We start from the raw sequence: 25,777 nt of genomic DNA on the forward strand, positions 1-25,777 counted from the left end.
TATTGCTATTCAGGTTCTTCTTCTCTTTGGGTAGTTAGTGTTCCCACTCAAAGGACAATTCGTTGGATTTTGTAAAAATGTGTACTTATTTTTAGTTTTGGTAAAATACATATAAAATTTATCATCTTAAACATTTTTAAGGGTATAATTTGGTGGCACTAAGCGCATTCACATCATTATGCAACCATCAGTACCGTCTATCTCCAGAACTTTTCTCATCTTGCAAAACAGAAACTCTGTACCCACTAAATAATAAGTCATCTGACCGAGCACGGTGGCTCATGCCTATGATTCCAGCACTTTGGGAGGCTGAGGCAGGAGGATCACTTGAGCCCAGGAGTTTAAGACCAGCCTGGGCAACATAGTGAGATCCCAACTCTAAAAAGTGATAACTCATCATTCTCCCCTCTCCCCAGCTCCTGGAAACCACCATCTACTTTCTGTGTCTATTAATTTGATGACTCTAAGTACCTCATATTAGTGGAAACAAATTTCATTGGCTTTTAGATATCTTTAATACTCTTCCCTTTAGAAAAAAATCAAGAACTTCTTCAAGTCTCCCTCAACCTCTCTTTTCTCACTCCGATGATCACTTTCTATTTCTCTTCTTTTAAAGACTAAGCTAATAGTGTTAGTTATCTATTGCTGTATAACCAATTGCTACAGACTTAGTGGCTTAAAACAGGACGCATTTGTTAGTATTATCTCACAGTTTCTGTGGAGTTTGGAAAAGCTTAGCTGGTTCTCTGCAAGGCTATAATCAAGGTGTTGGCCAGGACCAGGTTTTCATCTGGAGGCTCAACTGGGAAAGGGTCTGCTTCCAAATTCACTCAGGTTTCTGGCAGAACCAATTGCCTCGTGACTTCACAACTCACGGGGGCTTGCTCCTTCAGGTCAGCAACAAGAGACCCTGGGATGGGTCAGTTAGCAAGAAGTCTTATACAACATATAAACATCACCTTTTCCATGATATATATAGTGGTTAGAAGAAAGTAACATGTCCCTCCCACACTCAAGGGGAGGGGATTATACAAGAGCATGAGCACCAGAAGTTGGAGATTTTATGGACTGAATGTTTGGGTCCCCCTAAATTCATAAGTTGAAGTTCTAACCCCAGTGTGATTTGTTTGAAGATGGGGCCTTTGGGAGATAATTGGGGTTAGATTAGGTCATAAAGATAGGGCTCCCACGGTGGGATTAGTGGCTTTATAAGAAGAGGAAAGGGAAGAGAGAGAGAGAGAGAGATCTTCCTGTGAGAGTGCAGAAGAAAGGCCAAGTGAGGACACAGCAAGAAGGCAGCAATCTGCAAACCAGGAAGGAGCCCTCCCCAGAACTGCATTGCCCTTAGTCTTGGACTTTCAATCTCTAGAACTGTCAGAAAAAAAATTTCTGTTGTCTAAGCCATCCAGTGTATGGTTTTTTGTTATGGCATCCCAAGCCGACCAAGACAGGGGTTATTGGGGGTCACATTAGGGTCTGTCTACCACGATAATTAAGAGAGCTGTCTATGCTCACTCACTTTCTTCCCACCATTCATTCTTCAGTTTGTTCTAATCTGGCTCCTAACTCCATCATTCTACCAAAATTGTTTTTGCTTTGGTCACTATATTAGTTTACCATTGCTGCTATAACAAACTACCACAACCTTGGAGACTTAAAATGACACAGATGTGTTCTCTTAAAGCTCTGGAGGTCAGAAGTCCGGTCTCACCGGGCTTTTATGTTTTTGAAATGTGGCTTGTGTCATATGTTGAAATGATATTATTTTAGATATATTGGGTTAAATAAGATATGGTGTCAAAAACTTGACTTTTTAAAATTTAATGTGGCTATTAGAAAATTTAAAATTGTACCTGTGGCACAAAGGTTTTTACTATTGGACAGCAGCAGTTTAGGCCACTGATGTTTTGCCTTTGTTATATTTAGTAGCCACGTGGCCTAATGGCTGCCAAATTGGACAATGTGGAACTAGACAAGATAATGTTTCATCTCTTTCTCTTGTAGTAGTCCAAGAGTTAGCAATCCAAGCCTGATGTGGTACCCCCATGGTCTCAAGGAGTCCTTCTCACTTGTCACCCTTCCATCTTTAATAAGGGCTTCCATTTGGGGTCTACCATGACTGCTTAAAATCATACTACCATGTCTCACTGTGGCCAGTGGGAGAGGAGAAAGGAAAGGGATTAGAGGGATTGGCATGCTTCTTTTTTTTTTTTTCTGAGACAGGGTCTCGCTCTGTCTCCCAGACTAGAGTGCAGTGGCATCATCATAGCTCACTGTAACCTCCAACTCCTGGACTCAAGCAATTCTCCACCTCAGCCTCCTGAGTAGCTGGGACTACAGGTGCGCACGACCACGCCTGGCTAATTTTTCTATGTTTGGTAGAGACGGGGTCTCGCTCTTGCTCAGGCTGGTCTCAAACTCTGAGCTCAAACGATCCACCTGCCTCAGCCTCCCAGAGTGCTAGGATTACAGGCGGGAGCCACTGAGCCAGGCCAACATTTTGAAATTTTAAAAAGGACTTATTTTAAAGTAATTAGGTCACTGTGGCATTGGCAAAAGATAGACAAATAGAAAAAATAGAACAGACCGAGGGTTTATAATGAACTGAAGAAGAAAATGGAAGATACTCAATACCCTAAACTTCTTTCATACCCCTCCCCACCTCAGTGTTTGTGTGTTTAGACAGACTTCTCCATATATTGCCAGGATGGGCTTTTACCTACACCACTTGCTGGACTGGACTCGAGGAATCCCCAAACTGATTCAGTTGCTTATGTTCTCCATTTCTCAGAATCACTGAGACACCCACCCCACAGGCATATCTCTAGCGTTTTGAGTGTCTAAGCAACCCCTTTCCTCTGATTGGGCTTCTCTGGTACTTAGACCATCTAGCACCAAGGCCTGTGAAGGGATTTCTGCTTCCTTTAGAGCAGCACTGTCCAAGAGAAATACATTGTGAGTCACACGTGTAATTTAAAATTTTCTAGGCTGTACGCAGTGACTCGCACCTGTAATCCTAGCACTCTGGGAGGCCCAGTCGGGAGGATTGCTTGAGTTCAGGAGTTTGAGACCAGCCTGAGCAAGAGCGAGACCCTGCCTTTACAAAAAATAGAAAAATTAGCCAGGAGTGGTGGCAGTTTTTTATTGATATATCATAGTTGTATATATTTTCGTGGTACATGTGCTATTTTGATACCTGTATACAATGCGTAAGGATCAGTCAGTGTAATGAACGTATCCATTACCTTAACAATTTATCTTTTCTTTGTGTTGAGAACATTACAATTCTTCTATCTATTTTGAAATATTCAATAAGTTATTGTAAACTATGGTTTTCCCACTGCACTATCAAACACTAGAACTTATTCCTTCTGACAGTATTTTTGTACCCATTAACCAACTTCTCTTCATCCCCCCACCATACCCTCCCAACCTCTGGTAACCACCATTCTACTTTCTGCCTCTATGGGATCCACTTTTTTAGCCCAAATGAGTAAGAACACACATATTTGTCTTTCTGTGCCTGGCTTATTTCACTCAACATAATGACTTCCAGTCCCATCTATGTAGCTGCAAATGACAGATTTCATTTTTTTATTTAATATGTCTGAATAATATTCTACTGTGTATATACTACATTTTCTGTATTCATTCATCTGTTGTTGGACACTTAGGTTAATTCCGTATCTTGGCTATTGCAAATAGTGCTACAATAAACATGGAAGTGCAGAAATGTCTTCAATATACTGATTTTCTTTCTTTTGGGTATATACCCAGCAGTGGATTGCTGGATCATATGGTGGTTCTATTTTTAGTGTTTTGTGGAACTTCATCCTGTTTTCCATAATGGCTGTACTAATTTACATTCCCACCAACAGTGGATAAGAGTTCCTTTCTCTCTGCGTCTTTGCCAGCATCTGTTATTTTTTGTCTTTTTGATAATAGTCATCTTAAGTGGGGTGAGATGATATATCATTGTGGTTTTGATTTGCATTTCCCTGAGGATTAGTGATGTTGAGCATTTTTTCATATGCTTGTTGGCCATTTGTATGTCGTCTTTTGAGAAATGTGTATTCAGGTCTTTTGCTCATTTTTAAATCAAATTATTTGTTTTTTTGCTATTGAGTTGCTTGAGTTCCTTATATATTCTGGTTATTAATCCTCATCAGATGGATACTTTGCAAATATTTTCTCCCATTTTGTAGGTTGTCTCTTCATTTTTATTTAATCCAAATTGTTGATGAGATGTTTTTCATCTTTTTTTTGCACTTTCTTTAAAATCTAATGGGTATTTTATACTTAGAGGACATCTCAATTTGTCCCCAACAATGCCAAGTTCTCAAAGGAAATACTTGATCTGTATGTAGAATTCATAAAATACATAGTTGAAAAAGTACCCCCTTTTTCATGTACCCAAGTTGTCCAAGCATACTTAAAAGTTACTGAATAACTGAACTATCAGCTTTTATATTTAAAGTAGCTAAATTTAAATAAAATTTAAAATTCAGTTTCTCAGTCCCACTAGCCACGTTTCAAGTGCTCTATGTGGCCAGTGTATTGGGTAGCACAGCCTTAATCTGTGAAAGTTCCTTAGGCTCAGAATAGAACTCTTAGTTTTTTGGAGTGTGTCAGCCTGTATTAGCATTCAGATTCCAGCAGTATATTAAAAATAATACATTGTGACCAAGTGGGGTTTATTCTAGAAATGGAAGGATAGTTAATATTCAGAAACCATTGATGAGATTTACCATATTAACAGAGCCAAGTGGAAAAAATTGCTATGATCATTTCATATATGTTAAAAGAGTATTTGACAAAAATATAATATCTATGAATATTATTTTTAAAACAGTGAATAAGTAGAGACTTATAGTTCCTAAAGTCATGTGATATCTATGGCCCTCCAGGGCTTCTACTCTGTGAGTGAATTCTCTGGTCTCTGCTGTCAGGGCGTCTAAAGCCCCTACTTCTCGGAATACCCTTTGTAGGACTTCAGCATATATGAACTCTGTAGACAACATTTAATATTGGGGGAGCTTCCCAGCATGTCACTCCCTGACTTATCTGGGAGTGATTTCCCACCATGGGCACACTCGTGGCAGCTGGTGTCTGACTTACTAAGAAGCTTAAGCCTTCTCCCCACCTCCCTGGTTACTTGGGTGTAGGCAATTGAATGCTTGCTCCTGAGGCTTTGAATTAGGCAGGAAAGAGGCAAAGTAAGGAAATTAGAGTACAGTGGCAAGGGTGAAGGCATCATTGGTCAATGTTAGGGAGGAGTGTCCAATGCAGTTGGTGGCAACGGCAGCTTCCCAACGTGGCTGTGGTAGCACATGACTTTAGGAACATTCTCTCTGCTGTCTACTCCTGGCTTCCTGCCACATTCCCAAGCCGGATTCTCCAGCCTTCCCATGCATCCTTGCATTCCTCCTCTGCTTCGTGGGTCCAGAGGCAACGTCCGTCATTTATAAACAAGAATCACAGTGGGTAGAAGCCCTCCTTGCTGCCCTGCAGGAGACCCTCAGGAGTTCCCCATCCTGCAGCCTGAGAGGAGGTTTCACGCCCATGAAGTGATTTTCCTTTTCCTCATCATGCAGATTGGATTAACAGATGGTGACTTTTGTCGTCCTTAAGCAAAATAGACTGAAGTCTTCTGTTTTGAAGACGTAGGCTGCATTTTTGGGGAATGAGGAAGGAAATCTATTTGATTTGTAAAACTCCCCTGCTGCATGTACTTATCAGACTGGAAATAGATCAAGTCTCCATCTTGCAGGGGCCTGGTTAGATAAACTACGGCAGATTCAGGTAATACAACAACATGCATATCTTCAAAAAGGAATTCGGAAACTCTATTTACCTAAAGGAAAAATTTTCCAAGACATAGGTCTAATCAAAAAATGCAAGATGCAGAATGGTGTATGAGGATGCATTGTTTTGTGTGAGAAAATATGAAAATAAGGGTATGTATTCCTGTTTTGTTTTTCTGTATAAACCCTGGAAGGGTACATAAGAAACTCATAAAAGTGGTGACCTCTAAGAGAAGGCCACAAATGAGATGAATGGTACAGGTATGAGGATGAAACTTCTTTGTGAATACATATAAATTGCTTTTTTTGTGTTTCCAGAGACAGGATCTCACTCTGTCACTGAGGCTGGAGTGCAGTGGCCTAATCATATCTCATTATAACCTTGAACTCCTGGGCTCAAGCCATCCTCCAACCTCAGCCTCCCAAGTAGCTAGGACTACAGGCATGCACCACTATGCCTGGCTAATAAATTTCTTATTGTAAGCATATGAATGTATTAGCTATTTAAAATTATATCTCCATATATTATATGCAACAATGCATGTAAAGTACTTAGAACAATGTCTCATACCAGTACATGCTATTATATACATTCATACATACAGATGCATGTATGGGTGTGTGTTTATATATATCCATTGCATATATATACATATTAATATATAGATTATAGATGCAATGGATATTTCCAGAAAGATACAGAAGAACTCAGTAGGAGCAGAAGGGGAGGACTCCTGGACACGTGGAAAACTGGGATCGATGAGAAGCTTTGCTGCCTACCCTGAAATGCATTACCAAGTCAAAACACATAACTATGTATGTATTTTACGAGCTATTTATAATCTGCCAAGCAAGGAGACTTATGATGACAAATGAATACAGATGCTTTTTTCTGTCAAGCTTCCAGGAGGAGAGGAGAGGGAGCCCACTGCTGGGCCAGGGCCACAATCCCATCTCACAAGTAAAAACAGTGGGATCAAAGCCACACAGTTTGAACCCTGGAAGGCCAGGTTTATTTATCCCAGCGTCCACACCCCGCAGGTGCGGGCTGATTTAGTACCTACTGCTGGGCATTGAAGTTCTGTGAGGCAGGACGCTGGGGGCACCTCCGAGTTAGCAACTGGGTCCTGTTAACCTCCGAGTGCCCTTTGTGGATGAGCACAGAGCCCAGAACACAGGAGGCGTCCATAAAAATATCCCATTTCAGGTAATCTAGGGCTGAACCTGGGCTTTCATCACTTGTGGTTTCTCTTTCTAAATTTGTAGTTAAAAGGTGTAGGCCTTCCACTTCAGGTAGAGGGAAAAAAAAGTGTAGGCGGGTTAAAACTCACAAAAACGACTTCAGAGCTGGGCCCTTGCAGGGGTGCATTCATGTTAGGTCGCCCCCTAGGGGACCCTGAGGGTAACATACAATCATCCTGAATGGATGTAGGAGGGTCGTTTTGCTTCCTTCCAAGGGAACACTGTGCAGGGACAAGCACAGGAATGTGGCCAGTGAACGAGACATACAAAAGTCGTTGCTGCTCTGTAGACACACTTAAGAGACACAACAACTAAGCACACACACAGGTTGTTTTTGCACGTCAAAATGTACAGTAAGAACATAAAAAAAAAAAACCCAGCACAGTAGCATGTACCTGTAGTCCTCGCTACTCAGGAAGCTTGAGCCCAGGAGTTGGAGATCAGCCTGGGCAACATAGCAAGACGCCAACTAAAAAAAATTTTTTTTTTAAACAAAATGATATGGGAGTCTGGGGAGGGGGGTGTTTTAGACTGAGCCGTCAGGGAAAGGCCTTTTAGGGAAAGACATTTGAATCTAAGTAAGGCTGAACAGTCCAGACACAGGAGAGACCACGGGCAAGTGCCTTAAAAGAGAGGAACACTATAGGTATGTTCATCCAAGGGCAATAAGGCCAACGCAGCTGAATTCCGAGTGATGGAGGAACTGCTGTAGGAAATGAGGCAGATAATGTGCTATTGTCTCAAGGATGGATCCGTAGACTGATGAAACAGAATGCCTCAGATTTCAGAAACAGATACACTTGATTTGTGCACAAATTCACACTGCATTTTGCAGTGGAGAAAGAATGCACTTTTTTTTTTTTTTTTTTTTTGGAATCTTGTTCAGTCCACAACCCTGACTTCACACCATATGTCAGATAAATTTCCAGATGGTTCATAGGTCTAACTGTGAAAGATAAAACAATAACTATTCAAGAATAAAACACGGGAAACATCTCCAGGAATTGGCAAAGATTTCTTAAAACAGGACACAGAAGCATTGTACACGTGTGAAAAGTGGTGAATCGGACTATCTTAAGAGGAAGAAATTCTGTTTCTCAAAAGTGACTTTTGATAAGGGTTAGGAGACCCTTTAGACATAAAGGAATTGTTGCACGGGAGTGCAGGACCCATGTAGCCTCTGGAGTGTGCTTACTGACTGGGATTTACCCGCTTCTGTGAAAATGAGGTGGACACCAGACATTTGAAAGTGCCTTCCAATCTAAGAAAAAGTCGAGAATTCAAAGAGTCACTTGCAGGGACGCTGGGTGTCTGAAGATACCAGAGGAATGTAGACACTAAGAATACTGCTGACAGGAAAGTGGGGGTGGCAGCTGCCAGGAATAAATGACATCTCATGTCTAAATTCTTTGTACAGATTTTTCTAGGTTTTATCATTGCTGAGTGAACACATGTTTTGCCTACATGGCTGTACATGCTTCACACCTTCCTTTTACACTGGTATGGTTTTCAGATGTCTACACATATCGGTCACCTTTGGCATTTTCTTTTAATTTTTAAATTTTAAACATTAAGGTATTGTGATATGATAAGCAATATAGATTTGATCCCTGCTCCCAGTTTCTGAGCTAGAGCTCCTAGACCTTTGTAAGTGCCTGAGTGACACAAGCATCTGACACTGAGCTCCTAAATCCCTTGGAATTTCCTGGGTGATGGGAGCATCATTTGTTCTAATCATCTAACTCCTGGGGGCCTTCTGGGCAGCCTCAGGGTGGGAGCTGGTTGCCAGGGGAACCAACCATGTGATTAGAGGGTTGAAACTTTCAGCCCCTGCTCCCTGACCTCTGGGGCTGAGGGTTGAGTATATCCCTAATGACGTCTAAGCAATGGAACCTCCATAAAAACCCTAAACGACAGGGTTTGGAGAGCTTCTGAGTTGGTGAACACAGAGGTGCTGGGAAGGTGGCACACACCAACTCCACGTGGGTGAAGCTCCCAAGCTCAGGACTGTTGGAAACCGTCGTGCCCTAAGTATCTTTTCCTCTGGCTGTTCATTTGTATCCTTTAAAATAGCCTTTGTAATAAATGGGTAAATGGTCAGGTGTGGTGGTTCATACCTGTGATCCCAGCATTTTGGGAGTCCGAGGTAGGAAGATTGCTTGAGGCCAGGAGTTTGAGACCAACCTGGGCAACATAGTGAGACCCCCTGCCCCCATCCCTACAAAAAAATTTTAAAAATTAGCCAGGGGCCAGGAGAGGTGGCTCACGCCTGTAACCCTAGCACTATGGGAGGCCGAGGTGGGAGGATTGCTTGAGCTCAGGAGTTCGAGACCAGCCTGAGCAAGAGCGAGACCCCGTCTCTACTAAAAAGAAAAAGAAATTAGCCAAACAACTAAAAAAATAGAAAAAATTAGCCGGGCATGATGGCGCATGCCTGTAGTCCCAGCTACTCGGGAGGCTGAGGCAGGAGAATTGCTTGAGCCCAGGAGTTTGAGGTTGCTGTGAGCTAGGCTGATGCCACGGCACTCTAGCCCAGGCAAGAGAGTGCGACTCTGTCTCAAAAAAAAAAAAAAAAAAATCTTCTAGATCTCGGGAGCAAAAATAAAAAAAAAATCTTAATTGTTCACATTTATAAGGTACAGTATGATGTCTTGATACATGTATAAAATGTGGAATGGTTAAATCAAACTAATGAACATATCCACCACCTTATTTATCATTTTTTGTGGGGAGACATTTGAAATTTACTCTCTCAGCAATTCTGAAATATACAATATGTTACCATTGGCTATCGTCACCCTACTGTGCAATAGATCTCAAAACTTTTCCCTCCTGTCTATCTGAAACTTGGTACATTTTGACCAACATCTTCCCATTCCCTTCCCTCCCTCCCCCATCCCAACCCCCCAACCTCTGGTCACCCCTACCCTACTCGCTGCTTATATGAGTTTAACTTTTTAATACAGTACAAGAATCTAGACCCCTGACGGCTTCTGCATGCTGAGGTCTCCCTCTAGGGGGCTGTGGTGGGAAAAATGCATCTATCCTACATGGAGATAAAGACATTCGTGATTCTTCATTCAGCAACTATTGACTATGTACAATGGTCCTAGGCACAGGGGATGAGGCAGTGGGTAAGACTGACAGGATCTCTTGAAGAGCACGAACTCTGGGGAGACAAACAGACAATAAACAAGCACACGCATGAAGAAGATGCTCTCAGATATAAAAGGTGCGTAAGTGTAAGGCCATACAGAGTCATGGTTGAGGTGGAGGTGGGTGCCACTTCAGACTGACCAGGCAGAGAGGGCCATCTGAGGTGGTAACTTTTTGCTTTCTTGAGCTAATACGTTTTGCCTAGCAAATTAGCCATGCTTTTTTTTTTAATTTGACAAATTAAAATTATATGTGTTTATGGCATACGACATTTTGATATGTGTATACATTGTGGAATGGCTAAATCAAGCTACTTAAAATATGCGTTACCTCACATACTTATCTTTGTGTGCACGTGTGGTGAGAACACTTAAAATCTACTTTCAATGACTTTCAAGAATACAATTAGTTGTTATTAACTACAGTCACCCTGCTGTGCAATGGCTCTCAAAGCTTACCCCTCCTAGTGTTACAGCTCTTTTAGAATTTCTCTAGTAGGTTTTCCTGTCCTCACCGGAAGACACCCCCACCCCCAAAAAAAGGCCAGGCAGGGTGGCTCACACCTGTAATCCTAGCAGCACTCTGGGAGGCTGAGGCAAGAGGATCCTTCGAGGTCAGGAGTTCGAGACCAGCCTGAGCAAGAGCGAGACCCTGTCTCTACTAAAAACAGAAAGAAATTAGCCGGACAACTAAAAATGTATAGAAAAAATTAGCCAGGCATGGTGGCGCATGCCTGTAGTCCCAGCTACTCGGGAGGCTGAGGCAGAAGGATTGCTTGAGACCAGGAGTTTGAGGTTGCTGTGAGCTAGGCTGACGCCACGGCACTCACTCTAGCCTGGGCAACACAGCAAGACTCTGTCTCAAAAAAAAAAAACAAAAAAACAAAAAAAAACTTACCCCTCCTGCCTATCTGAAATTTTGTACCCTTTGACCAACGTCTCCCCTTCCCCGTTCACTCCCAGCCCACCAGCCTCTGGCAACCACCATTCTCCTGTCTACTTTGATGAGTTCAATTTTTTTAGGGTCCATCTATAGGTGAGATCATGCAGTATTTGTCTTTCTGTGTCTTGTTTATTTCACTTAACACAATGTCCTCCAGGTCTACCCACATTATTTCAAATGACAGGATTTCCTTCTTTTTTAAGGCTGACTAGTATTCCTTTGTACATAGACACCACATTTTTTTTTTACCCATCCTCTGTTGAGGGGCCCTTGGGTTGCTTCCACGTCTTGGCTATGGTGAACAGCGCCGCAGTGAGCATGAGGGTGCAGATATCGCCTCACCATACTGATTTCATTTCCTTTGGATAGATACCCAGCAGTGGGATTGCTGGATCATATGGTAGTTCTATTTTTAATTTTTTGAGGAAGCTGAGGTGGTAACATTTAAGCTGAGAACTGAAGAATGAGGAGGAGGAGGAGCCCGCTAAAGATCCTAAGGACGCCTGGACATCCCGGCGCAGGAAGAGTCAGCGGAAGGGCCTTGCATGGCGGGATTGTATTTAAGTGCAGGGAAAGCGCCCAGCTCATGCGGTGGGTCAGAGAGGGAGAGGATGGGACTGGCGGTAGGAGCCGGGGCTGCCAGGCTGGCTAGCTAGCAGGAGCTGGATCATGGAAGGCATTTTGTGACGCGATAAAGACTCTGGCTTTTGTTCAAAGTGGAAAGGGAAGCAATTAGAGGCTTTTTAAATGGAAATGACATAATCTGGGTTCTGTTTTTTAAATGAGTCTTGCTGGGTGGAGGAAGGATAGCAGAAGCTGAGAGTGAAGACAGGAAGTTAAGTGAGGAGGCCACAGCTGGCAGGGGTCCTCGGGAAAGACGCTGGTGGTCTCCGTGGGTGGGGGCAGGGAGGCTGGAGGTAAGCTGGCCTTCACCCCTTCACTCCGCAAGTATTCCCAGGTATTCCAGGGCATGCTGTGCCCTGTTACAGGCACTGAGATAGAGACATGAATAAAATAAAGTCCCTGTCCTCGTGGCTTTCCTATACTATTAGGAAGACATTTGAACACATAGACAGATCACATGATGTCATGTTCAAGGGTCAGTTGTATATACATACATGCAAGGAAATACAGTCTTATTGGTGGGTGTTAGTATTCTGGGGTGCCCCTAAAATTCATATGTTTAAATTTAATCTTCAATGCAATAGTATTAGGAGGTGAGACCTTTTGGGAGATGATTAGATCATGAGAATAGACCCCTCATGGATGAGATTAGTGGCCTTATCAAAGAGACCCCAGAAAGCTAGCTAGTCCCTTCCTCCATGTAAGGACACAGCAAGAAGTCCCCATCTATAAGGAATGGGCCTTCACCAGACACTAAATCTACCAGAGCCTTGATCTTGGACCTCCCTGCCTCCAGAACTGTGAGAAATAAACTTCTGCTGTTTATAAGCTACCGAGTCTACGGTACTTTGTTATAGCAGCCCAAATGGACTAAGACAGGAAGGTTATAGAGTCACACTGTGAAGGATAAATCCGTTCAGGATTTACGGACTGAGATAATCCGAGGGGCCCACTAGTTTGAGGTAACGTTGACTCTGTCTTTTGACGACTGGGGGACATGTATTCAAAATACAGCCCAGTCACTCAGTTAGGTACATAAGGCAATGTTGTCGGGAGAGACAATCCTCTGTGGACCCTGCACATTCCTGCCTGTTGGTGCTGGGTACCACAAGAATGCAAGGCCCTGTCACTCTTTTACTTGGACATTGCTCAGGGTTGAGTTTGCCACAAGCATCCTTGGTGAATGAGGGGATGCCTCCCTCTGGGACAAAAAGCAGGCTTGCTATACAAGAGGGAGATTCCTCAGGCGTAGGTTTCTTCAGCTGTGATGCAAACCACTGCATGCACAGAAGCCATCTGGGCCCCTCTGCATTGCCCGGGTGGGACCTGAGAGGAAGAGAGAGCTTAGCCTCTCAAAGGTTTTGGAAGAATACCTGGGACATAGCAAAGGGTAAAAGAAAGCAGCTGTTCTGAGAACTATTAAGTTGCTATTGTGGGGCATGCAGAGACTTCCTTGGTGAGGAAGAAGGGCTGATGTGAGAATCTTCTGGGAGGCCAGTGAGTACATCCAGAAGATCTGGACTAAGGGATTCTGGGAGGCAGATGAATTCGCTTGGGAGTTTGGCTTCCCACACGTAGAACACTTGCTCATCCACTAGTCATGGTTAATAGGATGATGACAAACAAGGTTATTTGTGTTCATTTCTGTCCACCTCCACTAAACGTGGAGTTCCAGCAAGACAGGGACTAAAGATTTTTCATCCTCTGTCCTCAGAGCCTATCAGAGAGCTTGAGACGTGGATAGAGTGAGCAAAGGCTGTGTGGATGAAGCGACGGTTGAGAGATTAGATGATAATGATTAGAGATCATTATTGTTTTAAGCTATCCAGATATGGGGAGGTTTGGGACATGGCAATAGGTAGCTAGGAGTGTTCTTGGGCAGGTTCCATAACCTCGTCACCTCTTCATTTATACACCGAAAGTGACAATAACATACATCACACAGGGCTACTGGAAGATGACAGGATTGAATGCATGTAAAGGGCTCAGATCATTGCCTAACATGTAGTAAATGCTCAGTAAATGTTAGCTGTGTGGTTATTCAGGCTTGCTGCACATGCGACATGCCAGGCAAGGACAGCCTCCAACATAAGCATATTTTTAGCTGTTATCTCAGGGCTCATTAATTCTGTGGAAATAAGAAATGAGGATAATAAGCACTATCTTTGAACAAAATTGTAATTGAAACCTGAGGCCCCAAGTTTTAACTTGCAATTAATGAGAAAACCTTAGGGTGAACATTTTAAAGGTAATAATCGCTGAAATTTCTCAAAATTCGGCAGAAGACAAATTTACAATTCAAGAATGTCAGCAAAGCAAAAGCTGTATAAATGCAAATAACACTGCACCTAGGAATGTTGTAGTCTAACTACTGAAAAGACCAAAAATAAAGAGAAAATCTTGAAAGCAAGCCAGGCAAGATAATACATTATCTACTAGGAACAACACTTTATTTCTGATTTCTCATGAGAAGCAATACAGTTCATAAGACAACATCTTTAAAGCCTTAAAAGGTAAAAAAAAAAAAAAAATCCAGAATTCTAGATCCAGCAAAATATTCTTCAAGACTAATGGTAAAATAAAGACATTTCAAATAAATAGAATTTGACACCATCATACCTGCACTACAAAAAATGTTAAAGGAAATTCTTCACACTGAAAAAAAATGATACTAGATGGTAACTTATATCTTCAAGAAGAAATGAAAAGCATTGAAAATGATCTATTTTTTCCTATTAATGTCTTTATTTTTTATTTATTTATTTATTTATTTTTTTTTGAGACAGAGTCTCACTCTGTTGCCTGGGCTAGAGTGCCATGGCGTCAGCCTAGCTCACAGCAGCCTCAGACTCCTGGGCTCAAGCGATCCTCCTGCCTCAGCCTCCCGAGTAGCTGGGACTGCAGGCATGCACCACCATGCCCAGCTAATTTTTTTTTTTTCGATATATATATTTTAGTTGGCCAGATAATTTCTTTCTATTTTTATTAGAGATGGGGGTCTCACTCTTGCTCAGGCTGGTCTCGAACTCCTGAGCTCAACCGATCCGCCCACCTCGGCCTCCCAGAGTGCTAGGATTACAGGCGTGAGCCACTGCGCCCGGCCTTAATGTCTTTAAAATACTATTTCATACATGAAATACCATTTAAAAACTTAGGAAAAATTAGGAATTAATTTTATTACTAGAAAATAATACTATTTCATATATTACACGTTGATCATCCCTAATCCAAAAATCTGAAATCCAAAATGCTCCAAAGTCCAACATTTTTAAGCACAAACATGACACCACAAAGGGGAAATTCCACACAAAATTACTTAACATAAACTTTGCTTCATGCACAAAAGTATTAAAAATATTGTCTAAAATTACCTTCAGTCTATATGTGTAAGGTACATAGGAAACATAAGTGGATTTCATGTTTAGACTTGGGTCCCATCTCCAAGATATCACAGCTACTCGGGAGGCTGAGGCAAAAGGATCGCTTGAGCCCAGGAGTTGGAGGTTGCTGTGAGCTGGGCTGACGTCACTGCACTCTAGTCCTGGCAACAGAGCTAGACGCTGTCTCAAGAAGCTGTGGACATATGTGAGCACAGGGTTAATCATTAGTCTTTGTGTACATAGTTAAGAAAAAGGCTAGCAAATATGACATTAACATCCCAAATGTCCTGAAATCAGGGTCAGATATGTATTTATCCCATAACTTGCCATTATAGAAGACAATATTTTTATAATATTTAGAGACTTGTTTTAATAATTCCAAGAATTATGAGCTTGAAAGCTTGCAACTATGACAGTTGTGGACTGCTATGTTTATTAGAATTTTTTTGTGAAAAAGCTTTCTGATTAAAAGCTATAAGCTATGTTTGTCAAAGGAAGGTGAGTTTGCTGAACACATTTATGGTAATTAACCACTGGCTGTGATTTCACTGATATAGTTTTAAGTATCTCCACCTGCATAGAAGACTGTACAGATTATCTTAGAATTTGGAACAAATGTAAAGTCATTCCTCCTTGCAGTTATTCTGTGCATAAAATAAAGAAAGAACTCTAACAGATTAAGTTTAGAACACTGGTTCTCAAGTGGGGACTGTTTTGCCTATTGTTTTAAAATATAGGTTGTCGGCCAGGCGCGGTGGCTCACGCCTGTAATCCTAGCATTCTGGGAGGCCGAGGCAGGGTGGATCGCTCGAGGTCAGGAGTTCGAGACCAGCCTAAGCAAGAGTGAGACCCCTGTCTCTACTAAAAATAGAAAGAAATTATCTGGACAACTAAAAATATATACAGAAAAAATTAGCCAGACATGATGGCACATGCCTGTAGTCCCAGCTACTCGGGAGGCTGAGGCAGGATTGCTTAAGCCCAGGAGTTTGAGGTTGCTGTGAGCTAGGCTGATGCCATGGCACTCACTCTAGCCCGGGCAACAGAGTGAGACTCTGTCTCAAAAAATAAATAAATAAATCAATAAATAATAAAAATAAAATCAAATATAGGTTGTCAAGGACAATATACTTAACCTAAACATTTGTACCCTCATAATATGCTGAAATAAAAAAAAATTTTTTAAATAATAAAATATAGGCTTTATTGTTCTTCAGTTATTGTGAGGCCAACAGATCAGGATATCATTACCATTGATAAGGTGTTTTGTTATACTTATGGTTCCCGAGAGGAGGAGACACACCATGCCACGGTGGGGGTGGGAGTGGGGTGAGGTGAGGTGGGGGTGCCCCCTCTGTGCTCAGGAGGCTGGGGGAGCAAGGAAAAGACATGGACAAGAGCCTTTGTTGTAATTTAGGTGAGCAGGTGAGGCAGGGTAAGCAGGCTTCAGATGGGCTAGTTTGAACCATTTTGGTGGGCTCTGGGGCACACAGCTGTCTCTAGTTGTCTGGGTCCTGGCCCTGGGTGGTGCAGACAGGTGGTTCGTGTTCCTGAGTGTGAGATCCCGGTGGAGGAGGTAGTGGGGGCTGGGCTCTGGAATGCTGGGTTTGTGCACAAAAGGCCTGACTGAAGGTGACTTGTCTGCTACCCCTGGGAATTAGCTAGTCCTGAGAGGGGCAGTCCCTCCAGGGTCAGCAAGGCCCCAGCATGTCAAAGCATCAAAAATACAGACTGAGAAGATATAATTAACACAGCCCCCCATCCAGGGGACAGTTGCAATGCTTTGAGACATCTTTGGTCGGCACGGCTGGAGGAGGGAGAATAGTGCTACTGGCATCTAGTGGGTAGAGAGGTCGAGGGTGATGTCAACATCCTATAATGCATGGGACAACCCCCCATGACAAAGGATGACCCAACCCCCAATGTCAATTGCACCATGGCGGAGAAACCCTGGTTTCTTTTTTCACAATTAATTTGTTAAATAGTTTCTTAATACAGGAGACTTTCATTGATACCTCCTGCGCTGAAATATGGTAGCTGATGCAAATGAATGGGCTGGGGCCCTGCCTGGATCATCTGATCACTGGCTGACTCAAGACCCAGCTGTTCCAAATGCACAAAAGCTCCGGAAAGAGTGGAATGAAGTGAAGACTCTATACATGCCAGCTGTTTGTGTTCCCTGTCCCGAGCCTTTGATTTAGTGGAAAGTCATGAGTAATTGTTTTGCTCTGCGATACATAAATGGTATCTTTTGTGTGTTCCTGGCTCCTGCCTGAATAAGCATTCACTACTTATTTGTCCATCGAATCATATATGCATATGTGCATGGATATGCATTCACTGTGTACGAGCACTCAATGAACAAATACTTGAGTGGGTGAATTAATGAAATAATGAATGTATCTTCAAGGAATAATGAATATATTTACAGAGATGTGGCCAGGTGCGGTGGCTCACACCTATAATCCTAGCACTCTGGGAGGCCTAGGTGGGAGGATTGCTTCAGCTTAGGAGTTCGAGACCAGCCTGAGCACGAGTGAGACCCCATCTCTACTAAAAATAGAAAGAAATTAGCCATACAACTAAAAATAGAAAAAACTAGCTGGGCATGGTGGCTCGTGACTGTAGTCCCAGCAACTGGGAGGCTGAGGCAGGAGGATGCCTTGAGCCCAGGAGTTTGAGGTTGCTATGGGCTAGGCTGATGCCACGGCACTCTAGCCCATGCAACAGAGCAATACTTTGTCTATAAATAAATAAATAAAGAGAGAGATGTAAGAGTGTCTTGTTTTTTATTCTCCCTAATTACTTTATTAAAAAGAAAAATAGAACAACAAGCATGGCAAAGAAAAATGCCTACAAACAACATTGTCAGTGGAACAAAATGAATCATCAAAATCATACCCCAGTAATCTTTCCTGAAATAAAAGATTTGGATCTTCAAATTGAAGAGCATGTGAGTAGGAAAATTGACCAAGAATGGTCATCAGTTAGCCACATTCTAGGAAAACTATTAGATTTTCTTTTTAAAGAGGAAAACAATTATTTAGACATCCAAGCAATAGACCAATCACTTAGAAGGAAAAAAAACTCAGATTGGCATCAGATTTCTTGACCACAGCACTATGTTCCAGGAAAGAGTGGTTTAGCAAATTCCTGATAACTCAGCATCATATTGGGGGAAATAAAAAACATTCTGACCAAGTAGGGTTTATTCTAAGAACGAAAGAATGGCTAACATTAGGAAACTATTAATGAAATTTATCATGTTAACAGAGCTAATTAGAAAAAGAAATCATGTAGCTGGGCCATGTGGTGCGAGCCTGTGGTCTCACAGCTCCCAGAGGATGGCTTGAGGCCAGGAGTTCCAGGCTGTAGTGGAATATGACCGTGCCTGTGAATGGCCACCTCACTCCAGCCTGGGCAACAATATTGCGACCTCATCTCAAAAGAAAAAAGAATTAAAACAAGAGAAAAATCATATGATCATACCCAGATATGCTAAAGGAGCATTTGACAAAATTTAATATCTATTAATGTTAACACTCAATTAAACGGGAATTGATAGTTTCTAAAACTATCTAGATAGATAACTTAGTCTGAAAATCAGCATCTTACTTAATAAGTAAATGTTAGAGGCTGCAGTAAAAATAACACCGGAAGCTAAATTAAAATCAGAAACGAGACCAAAAAATGCCCATTATCTTCACTACTATTTTTTGTTTTATTCTATTTTTAGAGAAAGGATCTCGCTCTGTGACCCCAGCTAGAGTGCAGTGGTATTATCATGGCTCACTGTAACCTCAAACTCCTGGGCTCAGGCAATCCTCCCACCTCGGCCTCCCAAAGTGCTTGGATTACAGGCATGAGCCACCATGCCCTATCTTCTCTACTATTTAACACTGGAGAAAATTTTTTCCATTATGTGATAGAGAGAGGAACTTTTTTTTTTTTTTTACCTGTTTGCCTCAATTTACATAGAGAGAAGAACTTCTATTTTTGACTATCACCTTTGAGAAAATCTGTTCAGATCCCTCTGATCTGCCATAAGGTTTTTCACCTTTCATAGAAACAAGAAATCAAGTGGAAGGAATTCAGCTTAAATGACTGGGCATATTCATTCATGAAATGTCCTTTGCATATCTACAGTTTGCTTAGCACTCTTTCAGGTACTTGTGATACGGGGGACCGGAATGAATGAAGACCCTCTAGCATGTTTATCATCTACTGTATACCTTATGTTGCTTCCCTAAAGGGGGTCTCCCAGTATACATAGCTGTTACTTTCTTGCTAGCTGATTCCAAATGTGATGTCTCCATGTAAAAAAAAAAAAAGAAAGAAAATCCAAGGACATGTAGGAAAATTTTAATGTCTTTCTCTCTCATCATTAGGTTCATGGCTGAGGCCCCTATAACAAAAGACAGATTAACAAGACAAAAGCATAACAAATTTACTTGATGTTGGTCTTATGTGACACCGAGCCTTCAGAAAGGAAGACTTACAGAAACAAGTAAACCTGTGTACTTTCATGCTAAGTTTGATGAAGAAACGGATAGCTGTAGAGTACTATAATTGGACAAAGGGGTATGATCTAATGGTAATACACTGGAGGGGGCCAGGTACAGTGGCTCATGCCTATAATGCCAGCACTTTGGGAGGCTGAGGTGGGAGGATCGCTTGAGCCCAGGAGTTCAAGACCAGCCTGGGCAGCATAGCGAGATCCCATCTCTACAAAAATATATACTAGCTGGGCATGGTGGTGCTCACCTGTAGTCCCAGGTACTTGGGAGGCTGAGGCAGGAGGACCACTTGAACCCAGGAGCTTGAGGTTGCAGTGAGCTATGATCAGGCCACTGCACTCTAGCCTTGGTGACAGAGTACAATGCAGTCTCAAATAAATAAATAAACGAACAAACAAACTGGAGCAAACTCAGCAAGGCCTGTTGGTTCAGATTCTTCCCTGTGTCCCTGTGTCTTCAGAGATAAGCATGTTCCTTTCCTCCAGTTGTAGGGTGAGCACCTTTCACATGAGGGTCATAGGACCTACTTCTGAGGAAGGTTTCTAGGTGTTATGACCTGCTGCAGGGAAGAAGGGTGGGAGGACGTCAGAGTCCTTCCTGCTTCTTGAATTTTCTCAAATGCCAAGGTGCCATATTTTGGGGGTACTGAGTCCTGAACCCCATCAGAGACAGAACCTATTCCTTTCTCTGCCCCTGAGTAACTTTTGGATAATTAGTCTCAAGGTAGCATTAGGCAGGATTTGATACTGACCTTAACTAGAAAACAGAATGGACCCCTTACTCAGCTGGTGTTTTCCTCCTCTCTCTCTCCCTCCCCTCCTTCTCCTTTCCCTCCTTCCTTTCTACTTTCTTTTTTTTTTTTTTTTTTGAGACAGAGTCTCTCTCTGTTGCCCAGGCTAGAGTGAGTGCCGTGGCGTCAGCCTAGCTCACAGCAACCTCAAACTCCTGAGCTCAAGGGATCCTCCTGTCTCAGCCTCCCGAGTAGCTGGGACTACAGGCATGCGCCACCATGCCCGGCTAATTTTTTCTATATATGTTTTTAGCTGTCCATATAATTTCTTTCTATTTTTAGTAGAGATGGGGTCTCGCTCTTGCTCAGGCTGGTCTCGAACTCCTGAGCTCAAACGATCCGCCCACCTCGGCCTCCCAGAGTGCTAGGATTACAGGCGTGAGCCACCGCGCCCGGCCTTTCCTTTCTACTTTCTTTCTTTCCTTCCGTCTTAGCGAAAGAAGTTGACAGCTTGTCCTGCCTTTAAATGTCCATTGTATCCAGTGGCATTAAAAGCATCTCTGCTGTCTTAGTCAGAGCTGAATCACCTAGCAGAAACATCTCCGCAAATGTTTGCTGAATAAAGGTGTCGTAGAATCACTGCTAAGGATCTTACTACGTGAGACCATATTAATTTCCAAAGCTGCCAGGCAACCTTGTCACCTGGCTTTGTCCTCTGCTGGTAATGACAAGCTTTTAACAGTTGAGAGATCTTTATCCTTCCCCTAAGGGAACAATGGCATTCTTTCACTTGCATTTCTGAGTCATTTATTAAGTTATCAGAACCTTGTCACTTTGCTTTGTGGCAACTTAGACCATTGTTCATTGAGATTATTTCTTTTTCTTTTTTTTTTTTGGAGACAGAGTCTCACTCTGTTGCCGGGCTAGAGTGCAGTGGCATCAGCCTAGCTCACAGCAACCTCAAACTCCTGGGCTCAAGGGATCCTTCTGCCGCAGCCCCCTCAAGTAGCTGGGACTACAGGCGTGTGCCACCATGCCCGGCTAATTTTGTCTATATATTTTTAGTTGTCTGGTTAATTTCTCTCCATTTTTTAGTAGAGACGGGGGGGGGGGGAGGGGGGGTCTTGCTCTTGCTCAGGTTGGTCTCGAACTCCTGACCTTGAGCGATCCTCCCGCCTCGGCCTCCCAGGGTGCTAGGATTACAGGCCTGAGCCAGCCACCACGCCCGGCCGAGATTATTTCTTTTTACTCTCACTTCCTCAGTTTTACTCGATGGTGAGTCATTTAAAAGTTAATGAGGCAACAGTTTATTAGTTTTACTTCCTTTTGTAAAAAGCTTGTTTCCTGTTCAACTTTCCTGTATCTCAGCGCCCTCTACTGGTGCTTCAAGTCCTCTGCAGTCACTGCCAGTCCTTGCGCGGCCCTCTGAGACAGAGGTTAGAGGTCAAGCTATAAAACTCGAATAGGGGCACTCTTCATTGTCCCATAAGAAAATAACGTCAATTTTGATTATCACCATACTCGAATCCCCCAATTTTAAAATAGTTTGCACTAATTGACTGCTGGACAATTAGTCTTGAGATTAAAATTATTTATGATTTTCCATTGCCGTTAATGATTAGGCAGAAAGAAATCACTTGCCCAGGCAGAGCTACGTAACTTAAGCCTCAGTTTGCTCGTATTAATTAATTTTCTTAAGTATACGCATGTGCAGGGCCTAAGTATAGCTAGCTCTGATATATAAAACTACATACTGTCTATAGACCAGTTCCTTAAACTAGTGGGACTGGAGAGTTATTTTATACAAATCATGTCTCTTCTCGTCAATAAAACCAGAGTACCTTCTATTAGAAGCCTGAATCAAAAGCATACTCTCATTTTGGATAGGATGATCTGATGCTTTTAAAAAGGTCCAGAATAAATGTTTATGGAATCAACTAAATGTTTTTCTTACCTGTTGGGCTCCAATCATATGAACCTTTATTTATTTATATTTTATTGTTAAGCCACTTTGATTTAGGTTTTCTATCTTTTGCAACCCCAAAACTCTGATTAATATAGGGAGAACGTTAGACTGTGGATCCTGGGAATAGGACTACTTGAACCAAGGAGTTTGAGGTTGCAGTGAGCTACGATGATGCCACTGCACTCTAGCCTGGGTGACAGAGTGAGACTCTGTCTCAAAAAAATATAAAAAAACTCTCAAAAAGTTTTCTGGGTCCCTGAGAACTGACCCGTCTCTCATTCAGGACTCCCTGAGGGTAGGAGGTGCTGGGGTGCTGAGAGGGGGAAAGGATACTGCATCTCTCCACCTGGGGTGCAGCCTCATCTCTGGAATAACAGTGGTCTCTGCAGACCAAGAGCGCTCCATTCTTACTAAGGATGGCAGAGACCTTCTCGTGTTTTCTCTCTCCTCTGCGTATGGTCTGTCTCTGATCTCTAATCTCTATTTCTGACCTTCTCTCTGTCTCTCTGTCTCTCTGCATCTTATGTTTCTTGCCTTCTCTGTCTTCTGTCTCTGTCTTTCTATCCCTTTGTCTCTAGGTCTCTGGCTCTTCCTTGCTGTCCCTCCTCTGCCTCTTTCTCCCCCAGTCCCCTAATCTACACCTTTGTGTTCCCTGCTGCTCTCTTTTCTTTCCTGTCCCTTTGTCTGTCCTTATGTCTCTGTCTCTTGTCCTCTCTGGTGCCTCTCTTTGTGTCTGTCACTTGAGCTGGTTGGTTGATCACCTTCTCCTTTTGTCTCTGTGTCACGCACATGCCTCTGGGAACATTCCAGAATCAGAACTTTGACCCATCATAATAAAGGAGACGTAAAAATTCCAGGTAAAACCACTGTTTTCTGTGGATGCCCCCTTCAGGAGGCTGGGGCAGCATAGGAGGAAATCACCGAAGATGTAGAAGAAGGAGCTGAGTTTGGGGGAGACCTCCTGGTTCTAATGGAAATGGAAGAGCACTGGGGGTGCAAGGCGTGCATGATGATTCCGTCCTTGGATGGTGTTTGAGGCCATAAGATTCCCTCAACCCTTTTGGCCTGAAGAGCTGGGGAGGCCACCTGGTAACCTGCAAGTTCAAGGTCACAGCAACCCCCCATTGCAGATTTGGATGATAAATGTTTAGCTGAGCAGGCACAGTGGTTCACTCCTATAATCCTAGCACTCTGGGAGGCTGAGGTGGGAGGATCACTTGAGCTCAGGAGTTCAAGACCAGCCTGAGCAAGAGTGGGACCCTGTCGCTACAAAAAGCAGAAAAATAATTAGCCAGGTGTGGTGCACACACCTGTAGTCCCAGCTACTTGGGAGGCTGAGACAGGAGGATCACCTGAGCCCAGATATTTGAGGTTTTGGTGAGCCATGATTGTACCATTGTACTCCAGCCTGGGGAACAAAGCTAGACCCTGTCTCTAAAAATAAAATAAAATAAAATATGCTGTTGAATTTGGCTTCTCAGTATTTTGTGAAGGGTTTTTTTTTTTTTACATCTGTATTCATAAGGGATGTTGGTCTGTATTTTTCTTTTCTTGTGATGTCCTTGTGTCAGTGTCATACTGGCCTCACCAGTGTGGGCGGCCACCATCCAGTCCACTGAGGGCCCGGAGAGAACAAAAAGGCAGAGGAAGGGCAAATTTGCTCTTTCTCCTTTTGAGCTGGGAAATCCATCTTTTCCTGCCCTCGGACATCAGAGCTCCTGGTTCCCAGGCCTTTGGACTTGGCCTAAAAGACACCACTGGCTTTGCTGGCTCTACAGCTCACAGGGACCTGTAGGCCTCTACAGTCACGTGAGCCAATTCCCCAAATAAATCTCTCTCTTTGTCATTCTCTGACTCCGTGTGTGTGTGTGTGTGTGTGTGTGTGTGTGTGTGTGTGTGTGTGTTTCCTACTGGCTCCATTTCTATGGAGAAACGGTAACTAATACAGGGGGAGATGACTGTTCTAAGACGGTAGAAACATAATAAAATTTTTTTAAGTGCCACCCACTTCTCCCTGATGCTAAGTTTTAATATCATCAGCGGAAACTTCCTGATTGATCAGGGCAGGGTAGTGGAGCCCGATGGTGGTGGGGGTGGCAGTCTGGACTCTGTTCGATGGTTCCCAAAACACATGGAGGAAAGGACGGCCAGGACAGGCGCTTCCTGCCAGGGTCTGTGGTCAGAGTGAGGACACAGCTCACAGGGGAGGAAGTTTCACAGCCCTGTGCTCAGGCCCCAGGGGAGGTGACTGTGATCATAGCAGAGTGGAGCCCTGGGCTGCAGCCCACAGCTCTTGGGGGCTGTGGGATGGGCTGCAGGTGACTTTGCTTCTTTGGGCCTCAGCCTACCCCTGTTTCAAATCGGAGGACTGGCCTGGTGGCCGTGTGAGTATCCTTCCAGCTGATAAGGGTTTTAAGCCGCTTCAAGTTTGGCGCCAGACAGACCTGGGTTTGAAGTTCGTCTCCATCATTTTCCAGCTCTGCCATGTAGGTCACACTCTCGGGGTCTCCCTCTGAGCCTCAGTTTCCCCATTCGTACGTTGGGAATGAGGATTCCCATTTTCTGGCCACTTGGCGGTGAGCTGGTGATGCCAGTGGCGGGGATGGTAATGGTGTGTAGCACTCGCTGTGCTCTCCATGTTCCAAGGGTGTATGGAAACCTTACATGTGACCTCCCTCGGGGCAGCCTGTGGTCTCATTCAATGCTAGTTAAAGACAGCATCCCCTGCAAAAGCAAATCCATCCTCACAACACGTTAGTGAGTAGTGTAGATTTTACCGATAATAGGTTTGGTTGCAGAAGAGAGTTTTCAACACACACCATACAGTAAAACAATTTAAATTCCCTTTAGTCACCTCCATAAACCCACCAAATGTTTTCTCCGGGTAACTGACACCTTCTATTTCTTTTTCTTCTGCCTTTCCCCATATGGCTTTTTTATTCTGAATAAATGTCTTTTTTATTCTGAATGATTTAGCTCTACCTACAAACATACACACACCACATTGTAAAATTTCTCCAGTTAACAGGTCTCATACTCGAGTGACTTTTTCAAATATTTCCTCAAAAGAAACAAGTCTCTTCTAGGATGGCAAAAGGGGAATTCCACTGGTAGAAAAGTAATAATTATTCTGTGCCTTTACAGCATTAACCTAGAGAAGTGTTTGTCAGCAGAATCACCCGGGAAGCTTTATAAAAATATGTATTTAAGCTGGGCGCAATGGCATGCACCTGTACATGCACCTGTAGTCCCAGCAACTTGGGAAGCTGAGGATGGAGGATCATTCGACCTCATGAGTTTAGGACCAGCCTGCACAACATAGAGAGACAGGTATTTGCTTGTTTGTTTTTTGAAACTGAGTCTCACTCTGTTGCCTGGGCTGGAGCGCCGTGGCGTCAGCCTAGCTCACAGCAACC

At 43.1% G+C, this 25,777-nt stretch overlaps 1 protein-coding gene and 1 non-coding gene across 2 annotated transcripts in view; both read left to right on the top strand.

The window, feature by feature from the left end:
• LOC138374230 (NACHT, LRR and PYD domains-containing protein 7-like) overlaps positions 1–25,777 on the top strand; it is a 672,516-nt gene that overhangs the window by 638,831 nt on the left and 7,908 nt on the right.
• On the top strand, positions 10,667–10,730 carry LOC138375175 (U7 small nuclear RNA). Its single transcript, XR_011231433.1, has one exon. It is a non-coding gene; the product is annotated as a U7 small nuclear RNA (small nuclear RNA).

Source organism: Eulemur rufifrons, chromosome 24 (assembly GCF_041146395.1).
Source record: "Eulemur rufifrons isolate Redbay chromosome 24, OSU_ERuf_1, whole genome shotgun sequence".
Lineage (NCBI taxonomy): Eukaryota > Metazoa > Chordata > Mammalia > Primates > Lemuridae > Eulemur > Eulemur rufifrons.